Source organism: Ambystoma mexicanum, chromosome 5q, assembly GCF_040938575.1.
Source record: "Ambystoma mexicanum isolate Mex_15411 chromosome 5q, UKY_AmexF1_1, whole genome shotgun sequence".
In the NCBI taxonomy this organism is placed as follows: Eukaryota; Metazoa; Chordata; class Amphibia; order Caudata; family Ambystomatidae; genus Ambystoma; species Ambystoma mexicanum.
The window spans coordinates 1,010,595,659-1,010,614,978 of NC_090933.1; the positions used below are offsets into that span (position 1 = coordinate 1,010,595,659).

The 19,320-nt window shown below is 42.8% G+C and overlaps 1 protein-coding gene across 5 annotated transcripts in view; it reads right to left on the minus strand.

Annotated features, from left to right (window-relative positions):
- CSMD3 (CUB and Sushi multiple domains 3) overlaps positions 1 to 19,320 on the minus strand; it is a 3,270,409-nt gene that overhangs the window by 121,011 nt on the left and 3,130,078 nt on the right. The window lies entirely within an intron of this gene.

A 19,320-nucleotide genomic window follows, 5' to 3' on the forward strand; every position in this document is an offset into this window, starting at 1 on the left:
CAAGGGCACAAGTCCCACTAATAACACAATCAAGGGCATATGTTATAGTTTTGGCATTTGAAGTTGTTTATCATTCTTGAATTTTTAGGTAAGAATGCAGTATGTGTTTGGGCTCTACCAGTAACTCCAAGCATGTCTGCAAGTTAGTGTTTGCAGACAAATTACATTAGTAATAAGTAATAAGTATAGTAGATCAATGTAGTAGATATCTTTTTTTATAATGGGGATAACTAACCTTACATGTTCGCAAACACTAACTTGCACACATCGCTGGAACTTTGGAACTTAAGTTAAGAATGGGCATTTTAAGGATGAGCTATGGTGGAAGGGAGACAAGATGATCAAAGGTGGGTGGCACTTGGGAGAAGGGAGTTAGGGCAGATGTGTTGATGGGGCAAGACAGTGGGTTGGGAGGGAAGAGGTGTGGACTGGTGAGGTATATAGTGGCGTGGGGTGTAGCGGGGTGGTGTTGGATGATGGTGGAGTGGTGTATAATGGTGTGGAGTGGGGTCGAGTAGAGTTGTGTGAAGTTGTGTGGGTGGGTTAGAGTAATGTGGGGTTGTATGAGCTGAAGTATAGTGCTATGGTCAGTGTGCGGTGGACAGGGGTGGGGTTAAGTGGGTTTGTCTTCAGTAGTGTGGAGTGAAGTGAGGTTTTAGGTTTTAGGATGTAGAGTGGAAATGAGTGTTGTGGGGTTGAGTCGAGCAATGGATTATTGTAGTTTGTTTTGCTGTGGAGTGTGGTTTTGTTGGCCGGTGGTGGAATTGATTCATGAGGTGTAGGGTGCAGTGGCATGGGGTGAAATGAGGGTGGAATGAAGTTGTGTGGTGGTGTGGGTTAAAATAAAGCCCCAGAGTGACAAAGATTGAGAGCCCATGCTAGCACCCTATTGTATGAGTGAAGATGGCTAAGGTAAAGTCCCATTGAAATATAAAAGCCAGTACAAAACAGTGATTTCCGACATCAGGCCTAGTGGAATTAAAAATAATGGACAGGCGCTCAAGTAAAGAAAAATATGCCTGAGAGCTTAAAATGACTGAATGTGATGGTGCATGGTAAAGTAAGATATGTGTGGCTGGAGATGCTGTTTTTTCCTAAAATATGAAAAGTTACCATTTCAACTGAAAGGGACAGATAGCATCATGTGACATTGATCTCTATAAAGCACAAGATGGTGATCCAGAAATCCAAAGTGAGCCAGGCCTTTTGCATTTGTTCATGATAAAAAGACTACTTGAAATGACAGCCTTTGAAGGAAAATACCTATTTTGTTTTGTGTAAAATTGAGCACTGGCTCATTATGTAACTGTGGCCTATGTGTGAATAATAACAAAGGTGAACTTATATCTGTTTAAAGATTGTACTGTAGTTAAAAAACGGCAGCACCAGATGCAATACAAAACATTATTTTCAACTTATCTTTTGAATTTGACATGCTATTCTGTTATAATTATGTATTTAGCTTGGTTTCCCCACCAAACTAAAAGGTATGTGTGTAAAGACTGGAGGGGGGTGTCTGTACTTCTGCTCACTATATGGTAGAGGAGAGGCACAGAGGACCCCATCCAGGATTCTCTATTGTGGTAGCAATGGACGAGCAATGAAGGCCTAGCTTCTCGGGAGGTGATGCAGGCTGGTTCTTAATTACAGTGTAGTCCCCAAGCACCCACAAGGGAATGTCCACACACTGCATTAGTTAAAACACAGTCTTTATATAATTAATGTTCAAGGTTATGTACAATATCACGGTAACTCACTTTGTGCTCGGTTATCTACAATGGCAAATATACAGTTCTACGTGGTACCACTATTACTATTAGATATCATTAAAGTGCATCAACTGTATGGTTAAATGTCACACAAATCAGTTTGTAAAGGAAACCAACAATAGATATAGGAGGAAAGCAAGATAATGAAAACAATAGGCAGAATACTGGCCTCTACCATTAGACATAGTTCCGTGTGGAGATCCCGCACCTGGGCTACCTGTAGAATAAAGATATATCACAAGGCCAGTCCATATATTGTTCACAAGAATCTTTCCAATAGTTCAGCAACCCCAAAGTACCTGGTATTGTAGAGTTATTCGTCGGGAAATCAACGGCCCTTCTTGAGTGCACTCCCTTTAAGGCAGGAGCCACGGGTCATTGAACGACCGCCGATGAACACGGTGAACTACGGCAGTGAAGTGGCAGCTTCGTTCCTAGTGGTGCTCGTCGACGGGGAAGCGTAAACATCCTGCAAGGAAGAGGCATTCGGAGCACCTTGATGCCAATAGTTCCGGACTGCAAAGAGTTTTGAAGAACTGTGGCCCAGCAAGGGCATTGAATCATTAGCGTCTCTGTGGTTTTTGGGTGACGGGAAACCCACCGGCAGATACTCCTCGGTGCGTCGATGGCCTGGCCTTCTCGGCGGTATAAGGCAGGCCGCAGTGCGGATGCGCACATCCGTGAATCAAAAGTTCTCAAGCAATGGGAGCACGCCAGCTCCGCTTGGCGATGGTGGTTGTCGATGGTGGCAGACAACAGTCCTGGTGCTTCTCTTTGGGATTCCGCGGCAGTCCCCATCTCCGGTTAGCAGCCTGTCATAGTGCACCATGGTCCCTCGTAGCTCAGGAAGAGGGCATCTTACCAGGTCCTCTCTGGGTCAGTCCTTGGAGACACAGCAGCTTTCAGATTTATGAAGCAGAGCAACAGCAAGACTTCTCTTTCAGCAGGGCTTCAAGGTTAAGCTTCAGTTTCAACTCCAGTTTCTCTTCAGCTTCTGAACACGAATTCTAGCAGTAAGAGGAACCCCAGATATACTAGTTGATCTCCCATTCAGTCTGCTGGATCACACTCAGGCAACCAATCGGTCAAAAGGGCATTCATGCAGGCAGGCATCCAATCAGGTACATAGTGCATTCAGGGGATTCACTTCTCTCCAGACACTCACAAAAATGTATGTGTATTGGGATAAGTACCCAGCCATTCAACACTCCATACTGCATTCATGCCAGTTTCGGGCAGGGTTGTCTCAGTCATTGTGTCAAACACCAGATACTAGACATCCACAACACAGAATGCGTATTCGTCACACACTCCATTCACCCAGGTCCAACCCGCCGGGTGTATCCACAACATACATTCACTGGGAAGGCTCCAGCCAGTCTGGCCTGGACTTCACAACAACACTATATATGGAACTTCCACCCAACAGCCAGTCAAGGGGAAGGGACAGAGTCAGGACTTCCCAGGACTTTGGGAAAACAAGGTAACAGGCAATAGAAAGCAAGAGGCCATAGAGGCCATCTATTTTCCTATCAGGAATCAACATATTCCAATGGCAGGGACTGGGTATCCCAAAATGGAGGATACTCAGAGCATCTGTCAAATTCAAATTCTGTTTGGGATTGAGTGATGTGGGGAGTGGTATGGAGTGGAGCAGTTTCTTGAAGTCAAGTGGCGTAAGCTTAAGTGGTGATACGGGCCTGGGTTGTTGTAGGTTAGAGGGGAATATAGTGGTGCAGGCTTGCCTAGAATGATGAGACACAACTAATCACGTTCACAGACAGAAACACTTACACCTACATACCAACACACACACATGTGTGTACATATATATATATATATATATATATATATATATAATTATATATATATATATATATATATATATATATATATATATATATATATATATATATATATATATATATATATATATATATATATATATATATCACTCACAACCAGTCAACACACAGCATGAAACGCATGAAACACATTTCTAAAATGCATGCATACACATATAAACTCTTTTCTATTAACTTACTTTCACATGCTTCTGCTTCAGGGTCTTCTTGCAGCCCTGGTCTGCGACTAATACCCTCCTCTTACCCACCATTGTTGTCGGTTTGCATGTGTTTTTGGGACTCTTTCTAAGGGAATGTGAATATGCTTCCATTGATGGTAACAAACCTGAAGTGCCTTAGAAAAGTCCCCAAAACATGTGCCCGAACTGATGGTGATGGCCCTGCAGTCTCAGCTGCGTGAGTGGCCACCATCACGGGGCAACCACTTACCCTGGGGTCCCTGCACTATGTGGGCTACAGGGGTAAGCCAGTTGGTGTGCAAACAAAGCAAGGATGCCATTACAAGATGAAAACATGTGCTTTCCAACAAGTTTATTGATTGAGTGAATCATTGTAAAACAAAAACACCCATGCATTGGTTTAAATGGACCACGACACATAACATAGCATTTTCTAACGGGGCAAGATCATGCCTTAACATTTCCAATTACCATGTCAACCAGATCCTGCTTCTGAACACCCATACTTATATTGTGTGTTAACAATGATTTGCCAAGTAGGTGGTGCCAGTGCACAATTAGCTACAACATGTGCAAGTGGATATACAGTTTCCAACCCGTATTGGCCCTTTTGAATTTGTGCCTTGACACAAATACTTTTCCTATTATTACAAATATAAATATTGACAAGTACTAAATTTAGTGATACTTTACTCATGTTTTTCTTGGAAACAAGTTATAAACATAGTGTTATTTTTCTGAAGCCAAATTAGGGAATATATAACCCTTGTTTTAGATGTACATTCTATAACTGCTTATAAGATGATCCACTGTTAATTTCCAATTTTTATAACTCCTGAAAGTAGCCTTGATCCTCATCACCTTGCAGTTGCTTGGATTAATCCGTTATTGATTAAGAAATGCCAAGATGATGATTGTTCAACCAACAATAGACCCTAGGCATATAACCCATTTTGAGCAATTGCCATCCTGCAAGGGTGCAAACTTCTGGCTCGTTTTGATTTTTATTTGTACATAAAATGATGAGGGTGATTCCTTCTCCAAAAAATGATGAGGGTGATTCCTTCTCCAAATAGGCAATCTTCCATCTTGATCCCCCTTTGTCACAACTCCATTGCAAAAGCATAGTTCACTTGTGCCCTGCTGCATCAGTAGCCTGATCTGCAGCACCTACTCTGCTCATGGTGCAGGACAGGATCAAAGGTCACAAGATGGCCACTTGACAGCTGCAGCCACGGCAAAGCCACTGCAGCACAGGGGCAACATTTAAGTTATGCCACCATACCCAAACTAAAATTATCATGAGTACCCCATGCTGGTGGAAGGGTAATCTATAAGCTATGGCTGAGTTTAGGCATAGATCATGTTGATAACTATGATCATGGCAGCCACATCCCAACCGATATTGCACATGTGTCAGCTCCTGCGAGTCAGCTTTGCTGTGGAACAGAATGTGTATTCGGGTCAGATGGGCTGATATTGGTGGTGTCCCCCAGGGTTCTAACCTCTCTCCCTGGCTGTTCAACCAATACCTGGCACTTCATGCCCACCGCATTGCCTTTCTCTGCCCCAACGTTCAGTGCTATGAAGATGACAGTCAGCTCATTTTCAGGCTACCTTCGGCCACCTCGTCTCAGTCTCTGATCTCTGATTGTCTATCTGCTATCCAGGAGTGGTGTGGCATCAATGATCTCTCCCTTAATGCCAGTAAGACTGTGACTCTCCTCATCGGCACACCGACTCCCTCCTTTCCTGTCACTCTCTGGCCAGCTCCTCTTGGCCCTCTTCCTGCTCCCACCTGCAAGGCTAAAAACCTTGGGGTCATCTTTGACTCCACACTCTCCTTCTCTCCTCACATCTCTGATGTCTCTTATAAGTCGCAGTACAAGCTGCACCTCCTCAGAGGTATTCTTCCTTTCCTCTCCTTCCCCCAGAAGCTCACTGTCTCCAGAGCTCTGCTTCTCTGTAGGCTGGACTATTGCAACAGCCTCTTTCTAAATCTACCTGCTTCTTCACTCCGCCCTCTGCAACTCATCCAGAACAATCCTTCCAGCCCAGGCATCATATCCCTCCAGGACTGAAATCGCTTCACTGGCACCCAGTGGCTGGAAGGATTACATTGAAAACCCTTTGCATTGTCCACAAGGTCTTCTGGGGCCTGGGGCCTCAATACCTTCAACACTCTCTTCCTAAATACCTTCCTTCTCGAGCACTTCACTCATCTGCCTCCAACTCCTTCAGGGTCAGTCGCTTCTCCAAGCAAAGAGTTGGTGATAGATCTCTTTCTTTGGCTGGGGCCTCCCTCTGCAACAGCCTCCCTGAAACTTGAGGAGAACCATCACCGGTTCCGGAAGCACCTAAAAACCTTCCTCTTTGCTTCTGCTTTCTCTCCTTCTCTCCCCTGCTGAATTCCTGGCTGAAACTGTACTGGCTGCCTGGCCACCCTCTGATCTCGGGCCCAGGTCCCCTCCCACACCAGATACACACCTGCACTGCCTCCCCGGCAACCCCCACACTTGGGGACTTTTTTCTGTATCCCGACAGTCCCCACCAGCATTTGAAACCTTTTGTCTGCACCCACCCTTGCACTTCACTTGCCACCAGCTGGCCCTACTTCTCTTTCTGCTTCATTTATTTTATTATCCCATGTACTGCACTGTCCCAACCCCTCTCCCACTCCACACTTTTTCTCTTCCCCCTTCGCCTGAACTTGTGCATTCTGAATGACACTTGGCCTACTAGGATCACTGTCTCTGTCTTCCCTCTGTTCCCCCTCCCTTGCTGTGTCAGGCCTTGAAACACTTTTGTATAGGTGCGTTATAAATGCCATATCATATCAAATCATATCATATTGACACATAGCAGGACTGAATCCCTGAGGACCAAACCTCTTTTTGATTCTCTTTGATAGAGTGGTATCCCCCTCCCTAGAGACAGTTGAACAGAAGGCAACTGCCCTGGGCCCAGGTATCAAAGGAGCACACCCATTTAGGAGGAGATGCCTCACACCAGGGTGCTGCACACACAAAGGATGTTGTTGTCAGTAGGAGGGAAGGGGGCACAAGTAGGATCAGCAGGAGTTCTCTGGACAATGGAAGAAGCCTGCCACCATTTTGTTTCTCACTGTTTCTCTTTCCCATTCCTGTCTCCCCCACTTTTTCTGGAGCAAAGCACTATGGGTGCAAGATCAACATGGCAAGCAGGCTACTTTAGACCAATCACCTGAGGACTTGTGCCCTTAAAAGAAGGTATATTGCACCCCTTCAGAAGAATACCCTCATTTCTTCAAGGATCCTTAAAGACTAAAGAGATGTTTTGAACATTCTCACCTGGACTTGCTTTGGATCCGGTGCACTCTCCAAAGTCCTCTGCTGGTGGTGTAGAAGGAGCTGTCCAAGACAGAGGCAAGATATGTCCTCTAACCACTCCCAGGGAACATTGGTAGTGACCAGTGCTGTGGACCAGGACCAAACATTCTTCAACAGATCTTCTGTTCCAGAAGAACAGACCCTGAACTGGAGAATCCTGTCCTCAAGTCCTTTATGATGGCCTCACATCAACCCAGAGGGTGAGACCAGCTGAAGCTCCCTGTGCCCCAGCACCAAACCTGTTGCTTCATGTTTCTTGCATCTTGAAGAATAAGGAAGGAATTGGCGCTGGTCTCTGCATTCCTCCAACCAGCCGAATGTTTGCACTGCATCTAAACCAGCTTACCACTGCATCATGTCATAGCGAAGCACATCACCATCTAGGCTAGAAGCATCACTCAACACCATAATTGGAACCAAAATCTCGGGAGCGTCTCTCGCAGACTCTAACCAGACTTTAAAACCATGATCAGCTCACATCATCATTTGGCCATGGGTCTGATACATCAATCCACCACGAACTGAATCCGGGTACTGTGCCACTTAACTGCTCCCACGGTCCACTAGGACCCTAGAGACTGGTTAGGTCACTATCACTCCTGCTTTCAACCCAATATCCTTTTTATTGTAGTACCTTACCTACCACCCCTAGATCTACGCAAAGAATTACACTTTCTGCAGTCTGCTGCATCTTCTATGTTCTTTCCTTTGGGGTGTTTTTGTTTGTATAGTAATCTATTTTAATTCTACTTGCAGATGTTGAGTGTTTATATTTTTATATAAACTTGTGTTGACATTCCCTTTATTTTGAAATTTACCACAAAAGGTGAAGGAGGTACATCTCTAATCTATCCCTGTTTTACCTTTATGATTATATTGTGTTTTGGTTAATAGGATTGTGGGGGAAGAGTGGACCATTTTACCTGTAGTCACCCTTGTACTCGTGCGAGGCAAAATCCAAATCATCTACCCATTTCTGGCAATAATTCTTGATTGTGTCATGACATCATTTCTTTGTAGATCGACAATCTGTTTTTTGTTCTAAGGTAGGTGCAGAGGCAACCCTTATTAACATCCACAATTAACTACTTTGCAACACAATATACAAAACCAACCCTTGAGAAAAGAACACAGAATATGTACAGAGAGATGTAATAATCTGGGTCATGAATCAGGGGTAAAAACTATAATATTTGTAAATGGATATCTTTGGGTGCAAACATGAATTAAATGTGTCTCTTGGGCAAACAGTGGACCAAAAAGACAGTTAGCGGGCAGTAATGCTTTTTCTTGACAGTTTTATGGTGACAAAACAAGCTACTCTATGAAGTTTATTTGATTATTTGAGGTTTGAGTGCAGCGGTTGCATTGTTTTAATGGGAACAGTGTTGACCAGAGGTTGAACACCCTAGTTGCATTTCAAAATTGATGCTTTACCAAGTGTGGATCATGAAGGCCACCAGGGTCAGTTTGATAGTTGACTTGACTGCAAATATGATAATGATTGGCTGCACAGTTCTTTCTAAATCGGTTCAATGAAGCATTTAGGTGATTCAGATCATGAGGGCCACTGTGGTCGGTTTGATGGTTGATTCAATGACCTAGAGGCTGGAGAGTAGATGCACAGTACGGTATGAATAGTTTCATGCAGCATTCTAGAATCTGGGATCGATGATCCACTAGGTTCGGTTAGGCTGCCGATGACGCTGGCAATGACTCTTTTGGGGTGAGCAGCGGTTTGAAGGTGCAGATGCAAGAAGAAGCTTGTCATTTGAGCTTTGGCAACCACGTGCTCATCTAGTATGATGCATCAGTGACCAGGTTCGAACATGCAGTTCAGCAGTTTGGGTAAATCTGTCGCATTGTTCAAGATGAGGATCACATTTTGAGAGGAGTTCAACCAAGAGCTTGTGTGGTTCAAAGACAATGCTCAAAGAAAGCAGATTGTTAGGTCAGTTGCCAGCTGGTTAGATGGCAAAGAGACTGGTGATTGGATGAGCAGTTTGAGTGGAGCAGCTCCAGTGCGTTGTTTGAAGGTCGCAGTTTGAAGGAACTCCCAAGTTATGATTGACTGTAGATGAAGATTGGTAATGAAGATGCCAGCTGTTCGAAGGTGGTGGGCACTGAAGAGTTTCCAAGTCAAGCCTTGGCAAATACTTGCTCAGCTATTGTTCCAAGAGTGGGTGATTGCCAAAGGTAGCTCGTGAGGGTCCTGATGGTATGTGTTAGGCAGAATCACCTGCAGTACCCTTTATAAACACTACAGGCAATTAAGACTACACGTGTCAGTACAATTTCACCTTTGGTACAAGCCTGTACTTATGTGGTAGCATTGGCTGAGCAGCCAGACTTATCTCAAGAGTTGAGTGAGAAGTAGAACAAGTTACACAAAGGACCAACTAATACAGTGATTCAAATAGACACTTACTCAAGGTTTCCTGGTAAAAGTAAGGTAAATGAGTTTAGCTCCAAAATGAAGTGGTAGCAAAATGGCACTTCTGATACTTAATACAGGAGGGAAAAGACAAGGTTATAATAATAGACAGCCCAAATACATTCATAGGCAGGGCATAGGGTTTCAGTTAAATACAACCAGCAATTCTTCTCAATAGCCCTGGGCCAAAGTCAATGGTCCAGAGTCTTTTGTATAGGATGGCACAGTTCTGGTAAGTAACGTTTAAGTCTTTGCCACAGGATTTGGCTATGCGAAAAGTTTGACAAATGTTAAGGGAAGAACAAGACTTCATAGTTGAGGAAAGTTTCACACACTTTTTCGATGGCCAAAAAGATTTCCAGACCGCGTTTGCACAGTACCTTGTCAATAAAGAAAGCTTTAAATGAGACAGTTGTGACCTGCCAGTTCGAGCAGATCTCGCTGTTCCTCATGGGGACAAGAAGGAGGACATCGGGAGGTTCCTGCACTGCCCAGGGAAGAGGCCAAAAGCTATAGCAAGATGTCGGTTTAAGGTGTGAGTGCCTTAAAGTCCACAAGCTGGTTTCCTTCCCTCTGGCTATCCGGTTTTCAACAGCATTCTGATGAAACTTTGAACAGATGGGGACAGTGTCCAGGTGGCTTGTGAGTTGGTTGTTCCCAATAACTCAAGGGAAGAAGTTAACCTTGAATGGGCTTCTCTGTTGTCTGCATTTCAGACAATTCAGACCTGCAGGAGGGCTTCACCAGTCGTCCAGGAGTTGCAGCAGTCCTCTTCCTTCCTCTCCTCTTCAGTTCTTTCGTTCCAGTGGTCGACTCTGCTTTCCAAGTCCCAGAGACCTACTTTTAAATAGTTTTCCCCCATTCATTCAAGCCTGGCTGTCACTCACACCGCAGGGTGGCTGTCCTTGCCAGACATCCAGCTGGCCAATCATGCCAGAGTGCATTCAGGTCTCCTAGGAGACTAAGCACAGGGAGTTCCGGGTACCTCCCTCACATCCTGTGCACCACAGACACGCAGGCGTCAGAGGAGGGTTTCAGCACTGAAGCCCGTCAAAGGCCAATGAACAAAGGCACCAAACCCGGTTTGGCACGGAGAGACAAACACAAGAAGGACCTTTCCTAAAAGAAATGTCGAAAAAAGATGACCAGATTCTGTTTTTACAGATAGGTCTTGGGCGCCATATTGAAAAACATGGATGACCCGATTTTTAGCTACCGTTGTTAGTGGTTGATCTAACCCACTGCCCCCAGCCACTTAAAGTAAGAAAGGGTAACATTTTACTGTTATATGAGTGTTTTGACTCGGGAAGCTAAGCAACCCCTTCAGTCCTCTACAGGAATATAGTGTGTACTGGGTCAGTAATTGTAAAGAGACTAGCAAAGTCAATTTAACTTTCCATGCTCTGGGAGACAGTAGTCAGTCCCAGAGAAAGTATTTAAACCTTGAGGAGTCTGAAAGACACCCCTGTGCCACTGCACTGAAGGTGCTGTGTGACACACAGAACAAGATGATGCCATGGAGTTTGTTTAAATCACCATATGCAAAGAACACAAAAGTAAAACGTACATCAAAAAAGAGTGGGAAAAAAGGCTCACACTCTTTCTATGTAAAACAATCAAATCCTAGAAATCCAGCAATGTTGCTGGGGTTTCAAAAGGTAAGGGAAATTAGTACGTATTGAGAATTCTCCCTAACAGTATGATGCAATCCAACAGGCTCGAATCATGGTTCCAATCTGGTTGAAGCGGAAAACACAGGGATCCTGGGCTCCAGTTTCTGTGATAGACTCAAGGATACGTTCAAGTACTTTTTCTTGTGCTCCCACACACGGGGTCGCTGGCCCACAACTGCAGGTGTCCTTCAACACGGTGAGGCCCTGGGTACTGTTGTGGCTGGCAGAGAGGCATGTCTTGTCCCAACAGTAGCTCACCCACAACTGTTTGTGGTGATGTTAAAAACAGAGTTTGCTTCTGCCATGGACACTCAGTCTTCACCTCACTGGCTGTGGACTTTGGTGGAGATCAAATCTCCGAAAAGAGGTCCAATAAATCTTTCCTTACTTGTTTGTCCAAAGTGAATGAAATAAGCAGTGGGAGACCCCTTCTTTTAAAGGCAACAACCCACAGGTGATTGCACTAAATCTAGCCTGCTTTATGGGTCCAATCTCAGTTCTTGAAATAAGTGGACATTGCCTTCTGACAGGACACCCCCAAATTTCTTTGTGCTAAAGGAAGTGGAGGGGACTGGAAGGAAAAATAGAGGCAAGTAAAAAAATATGGTGGAACTGCCATCCAGCTGTAAAGAGCTACTTCTGTTTACACCAACATATCCCCTTCCCTTCTAAAAATTAGATTCCTCTAGATATGCAGCACCCTGGTGTGAGGCTATGCCTCTTGTGGATGGGTGTGCCCTATAATTTCAGTTCCCAGGACAGTTGCCTGTGGAGTGGTAGTTTGTTCTGTGCAGAGTGTTACTTGCCCTCAGAAAAAAACAAAAAAACAACGAGAGGCAATCCCCAACGCTACAGTCTTGATAGTAGTAGCAAGGGCAGCCTGTCTGCGTAAAATACACACAGTCCTTTCACAGCTGAGCTGGGCTCACAGGGCTGCCACATGTGTAACATCAAATTGCTGTGGCTGTGATAATTATGATAAATACCTTCCACCATACAGTAACTCAGGTGTGGCTTATATTTAAATATGTATCTGCCACCAACACAGTAAACGCATAATTATGGGGTTTTGGTACAGGGGTCCATGTCTTAAATGCAGACCATTTTCTGAAGAGTCTAGGCTGTTACTGTAACTTTCATATGGGCATTGGTGTCCTCTGAACCTGCCCTATGCCACTGGTAGAGCAGGTTCTGCAGATCAGAATACTGATGCAGCAGGGCCCAGGTATATATAAAATACACTTTTTTTCATAAGATTATGTAAAGGGGATCTGGTCAAAAGATTACCATCCCAGAGATGAAAATATCTGTATAATTATATTTATTTAATACAACTCAAAAGGCCAGGGCTTCTATACCCTTAAACAATGGCAATACTTCACAAAGTCTCCACAGCTTTTGCAAGCATTTGCCTTGAATTTCTGTTCCTTGCAGGATGCGATTTCATCCCTGCCTTTCATATTCTTTCTGTACCTGTGGTGAGGAATCTTATCTACCATCAGGAATGCATCAATGTATAACTCTTTCTAGAAACATACAACCCTCTAGCATCATTCCTAATTTGATGCCCCAATACCTGCCACACTCACTCCTTAGATGGAAGCCTGGCACATAATCTGATTCTGAAATCTGCCCCAACCATGTCTCTGGGTAGATATGATGGGGCGTTTACATTTTGGAAGCAACTATAGGGCTACCCAGGAGGCTGTCGGGGAACCGTCCTTAGCATGGCATTTTGCTGCTGTATGTGGATGATATAGAGAACCAAAAAGTGCATGGAATGATCGTCGTATGGATCCCTGCTCCACCTGTTCCACAAGCCTCATCTACAGTAGGATACTCTTCTAATTCACTGTTGGTAAAACCTATTTTTTTTGTTTCTTAAGCCTCCCTTCATGCCCCTTTCCTGCTTTCCCTCTGAACTCTGCATATAACAGGTATCCATCGTGGACTCTGATGTGTTGTATTATGTTCTCTTTTTCAAAACCACCTCTTCTAGCTCCCCACCAAGCCTCTCCATGTAACCACTACTAGATCCTCAGTTTCCTCGTTGTGTGGGATTTGGAAGCACAGACTCCCTGTACATAGTGGACGCACCTGAGGCATTAGCTAGAATAAATACGTAGAGCGGGGGGGGGGCAGGAGGGGGAGAACTAGTATTAATCTATTTCACTGGCATATAAATGAACCAATATGCATTAAAACAACAATGGAATAAAATGAAAAGCACGAATCAAGAAATTTTAATATCACAATAAAAATAGGATCAATACATGGTTGTGTGGTGCGCATATTCCCAGAAAGTCTGCTCCACAAAGGAAAATCCCATTAACACGCCTTGTAAATCACGCCCTATAGTGACATGACATGCAAATATCACATCCGAAATTGTTGTGTGGTGCACACATTCCTATAACACAAAAGCAAGTGCTACATGAAACGTTCTGATGTGCGCACATTCATACAGTGCCACGTTCTACTTTCCGCATCGGCATGGACACTGAACAGTGAACTGTGTTCCCAAACGACTGGTAGAAAGTCAGAGCCCTGAGACAACAAATGGTCAATTTAAAACTTCACATGCAAATCATTTCAACATTACACAATGCATGTGTGATGCGCAGGCCAGCAGTGCAATCACGGGGTGACACACATAACCCATAACAGTAGGGATATCTCTTAACCTAAGACTTTCAAGTTTCTTGTATGTCACACTTTGATTTTACACAGTAAATTATGCAGGGCATAGTTTAAATGATTCAGCTGTTGTCATGTTGATTTCTACGAATGTAGATGTGCACATTGAGAAGCAGTCACTTTGCGCATTTTCTCTAGGTTGATTACAATAGAGACAGAACGTTGTGCTTTTTAATATGCATGACTCATTGCCTATTTTACTAGAAACCTATTTTTGAAGTTAATTTCTTATGATGCTCTATGTCGTATGTAGGTGTAGACACACATTCAGTATAAATGGTGCTCGGGTGGTAGTCATCATACATCTGTTATTGTCCTATGAAAGCAGCTATAGAAAATAGTCCTTAGGCACAATCATAGTAAAAATGTCACAAGGACGTGGACCCGTTTTCTCAATTGGCACTGCACAGCATTGTCTAGAAATAGTGTAATTCTGAATGCAGGTCAGTCTTTTGATCTAAACTAGCTGTACAAAGCCTGTATATTATGTACATTGACGCACACACGCAGACAGCATCGTGAATTGTAAAGAAGCTGCTTTTGCATGTGAACCTCATTGATACAGCAATGAGCACGCAAGGAACAGTGGCCCTCCAAGTCTGTTTTTGGAAGTCTGTGATGCTGCACATTTTCTAGGGAAGGTATTGGTCAAGCTTATAATTGAATTCAATTTTATTTTGTTTAGTTCATCAGAACTTTCACAAATACAGACTTATTTTATTGTTAAAACACACAAAAATGTTTAGTAATTTCATTTTTATGGGATGATAAAAAAACTTGTTTTATATGATTAACAACATATCTGCAAAACATTTTACATCAAACACTAAGGGCCCGATTCATGGAAAAAGGGGCAGTGATCCCGTAATGCCAGCGCTCCGAGAACGGCTCTGCGCATGCCTGCATGCAACGTTTTTCTGGACGCTCTGCATATTCATGGCATTTTTTGCACAAAGTAACTGTATACACAGGTTGCGGCCCTAACGCCCCTAAACCTTCCTCTCACATAAAGCAAATACACCCAGAACAGCTACCTTTGCGTGCTCCCCTGGGTGTGAATACCTGTACCCTTCAAACAGTGTGTGGGGTCCCTCGCAAGCAGGCCTTTATCTCGGAAACCCTGTGCAGGGGCCCTCGTAACTCTGTTACCAACACCACAACAATGTGTATGATTTATCGTAACTCGGGTAAAACTCTGAAAATCTTCACGCAAATCTCTGTAAACCATTCCTGCACCCTGCATCATTGCGTACATGCACCCCTAAGTCATATCGGAACCCCGGCTGCATTCGCACACCCCTAAATCCAGCACCCGATCTTACCACTAAGTGGAAAATCCTATGGGCAAGTGTTTATATGCTTGCCTTTGGATGGCAGAAAGTATGTGGGCTTTGCATGGCTATTTCCCCACCGGGAGGTCACGCTCTGATCCAGAAATACATATTGTTCCATGCAATAGTGGCCGTACCATGGACTGCTGCGGCCCATCCCTCATAATGTCCACATTTTCCCTTGTTCTTCCTAATTTTCTGAGTTCTGCCCCCTACCCTACCCTCTGCACAAGCCAATCCACGTTCTGCATGGGGTCTGGCACATGGCACTCGGCCTCTCGCAGTGATGTGCCGAGTCTGTGTGAAGTCCCAGCAATGTACGAAAAAATACCACACAGTCAATTCCATGAATCAACAAACAGGATTTTGAGTGTGGTTTGGGTTGCAAAAGCCCTATTTCCTGAGCAGATATTTCCAGTAATCGGGCCCTCAATGATTAACTGTAAATTAGATTTAATACAATTTAGATTCAATACAGCTTTCTAATCACTTCTTGGTTTACATGAGCTGCCTGTATTATGTACATGCGTTTTTGTGGTAATCATAGTTATTCACTTTCTGTTGAGATTGTTCCTATCAATATGAGTCCATAATCGATATAGTGCAATTTGCATAAAAGTTGAATTTGTATCTAAACAGTAGTACCAAAATATTGGGAATAAGTCAGTTCATGATGATAGAAAAGTTTTCCCAAAATACACAAGTAAACACAACCAATTTCAACACATTCAGTGAAAACATGCTTTACAGTTTCTGGATCATCAGTCAACTCACACATTTGACCGAATTGTGCATCAGCACTGATTTTCAACTGGGATCCCTGTATTGCTAGTAACAGAAGCTGATTTGTCTGTATTCAGAAGATCACTCTTCGTACAGCGGGTCAGAGCACTGTAGCAGGTAGGACTGGGCTCTCTTATAGCAATGTACCACAGTGAATACATGCTCATAGGTTTTCAATTTAGGCAAATAGGAATAATGATTGCACCAATCCCTCCATTCCAATCTACTTCTGAGAGCTCTTTCCAGCACAATGTAGCTCTTTCCTAGTTTAAAATTAGGTATCCAATTAATTTCTTTGTTATTGAGCATTAAGCATAAGTTTTCTTCTGCTTATCACCCACAAGCTAACGGTGTATATGAGAGACTCAAAGAGAGGGTAGCCAAACTAAAGCTAATATTGTAAAAAGGATAGCCGCATTGCCTTCCCCTTGCATTATATGAATTGAGGAATCAAGAAGGCTCTGACCATCACCTCACACCCCATGAACTGGTCACGCGGAGGCAAATGAGAATGCCTCTGACTCCTCCATCGAGGACTAGAGGTGATGCCCAGACAACAGCAGAATTGTTTGTAAATAAGCGATGTGATTACTTAACATATATGACCACATGTATCTCTGTCATTTCAAATCAAGTCAAACGGACAGAGTGTCAATCTCAGAACACAGATGAAGACCACAGAGCAACCCGACCTGAAGAATTATGTCTTCCAAGACTTTTTCCAGGTGATACAATCCTAATAAAGAATTTCCTGTAAAAGTGGCACAAGTCCAGATTGGGGAATAACACATGCTATCAGCACATGAAAGAGGTAGGAACAAGAACATCACAGGAGGAATATTATGTGTGTGCACTCCTGCCTTATAGTATGGGAAAGTATAGGACATTCATTACTGTTGAAATAGATGTTCAGACAGCACATTGCCTATCTCACATAGTACTCTGTCATGCTAGAGGTCAGTTCATGGGCCGAACAGCATCTTTGGTATGGGCAACAGAATTGTCAGCTCCAGACGAAGATGATTATGCCCAAGACACAAAGACAAGGGCAAGAGCACACACCAGAAATCATGTGATAACATATGAACAGCCTGGAGTGGAATCAGATGGGGAGTAAACAGAAGACTTGAGAACCCAGGAAAAACTGCAGAAGAAATTTGAAAATGGATGGAAAGAGGCCAGATGCAGATTTGTGGATCAGTACTTTCTCCAGATGGCTAGGAGGAAGGTGTGGTTATCTGCAGAGTGTGGGTATTAATTTGTTACGGCAAACCAACCATTGACAAAATGGATGCAAACCAGTATGGCCAAAATTGCAAAACTACTGACATGGGTTGAAGATAAAGGAGGCTTTTTTACGGATAGTGCCTCTGGACAATGCAAAATTATGTTTCAGAAACAATAGCACACAAAAAGTTGGAGAGAATCAAAATTGTGGTTGAGTCTTTGATGTACCAGGAATGGACATAGGAATAGCAATGATAATGGATCACTACTGGGCCTGTGGATCTAGAGATTACAAGAAGCTGCCCAGAGATTGGGGAGTATGGTGTTCTATAGTGATCGTCCATGTTCCAGCATTGGCGATTCCTAAAAGTGACTTGAACATTGGCGAATTTCCAAAAGCAGATGCTTATCTGATGAAGAAGAGATCTGCTGAGCTACTGGACTGAACGAAGCGAGAGAACTATTTCTCAGCCAAGTCAATGGAAGATTTTGATTCAATTCCATATGAACACAGATTGTTCATGGTTACTTTATCAATATTCACGATAATCCTCATGCCCAGGATCTAGACAGCAGCAAATACCAAAATGTTTACAGATAACCAGGTGGGAATTGCCACAGATGATTAACACTACCATACAATATAAAAACCATACAATAAATAGTGAAGGATTGCACAACTAAGTAAGATAAGTAAGATAAGATCATCATAACTATATTGTCATAATATGGGTTTCTACTTATGAAGGTTGAATTTGCATTGATTATTCATTTTTAATATTTACATCATTCAGAATCTAATTTTGCCATTAAGGTTGGGGTTTTGTTTATTGCTTCCTTACAAGTAATTATTACTGTGCATAGTAGATTTATTGAATGTTGATGGTAAACTTTTGTTAATATTGTTATTTCTAGGAACATTGAGGGTACATCCCTGATTCCCATGCACTTGCGCGATCTGAATGACACCTGGCTGAGTAGGATCGTTGTCTGTCCTCCCTATGTGCCCCTCCCTTGCCTTGTTGCGCCTTGAAACACTTGTGTATAGGCATGTTATGAAATGCCATATCATATCATAAACACGTAGGATTATTAAATTGTAACCATCATGTATGTGGAATTTGTTATTTATATTGTTTACATTTTTGAAGCACTAACTGTATGTTGAATGTTCACTTTGTTAAAGGAATTTTGATATCTTCAGTGAGCAGATACTTACAATTTTGTCTCATACACATATATATTGTGGGAGATGGTCAATTAAATTGCTTTCAACTTTCTTTACAAAGCTGATGAAAATATGTGTTGTGTTTATTGGAGTTTATGCTATAAATCATTGAACCAATGGTTCTTCATGTATGAGCGCACATCTGGGATGTGGACAGTTTCTGTACAGAGGTTTGCTAATATTAAATGAATATGTATGCCACATGTATTTACAACGTACGTTTTAAAATAAAATAACACATTGAGCCAATTTTATAACAGTAATACATCTGAAAGTACATAATTTCACGATTGAAATACAGGTTGCATAAATCATCTTGATCACTGGTGCTCAGTTGCTTCTAAAGATGTAACCCATAATTGTTTGTTATTACTGAAAAGCTTATACAGTGATGCACAATTCTTGATGTGAGCTCAGAATAAATGCACAGCATGTTGACAAGTGAGTTTAAATGCACCTGGAAAATTGACATTGTTCACCCTCTGTATATGATTGCCATGAAAACCCAATGTATTTAACACTTGAATTAGATGCTATTAAGTGGAAGTCATGTCTTGATGAAAAAAACTTATATTGATTCATAAACTTATTTTGAGGATGCTACTTAGGAGCATACTTCTAACCTTCCCTGAACACTGAGTAAAGTAGATGGAATTAGCAATAATTTTCAAAGGCATGTGGAGAATACTCTAAGACTAAACATTGTCCTTCAGTGTAATACATTGGTTTTGTAGAGTATTAGTTGATATGTTGCTAATTTCACTAA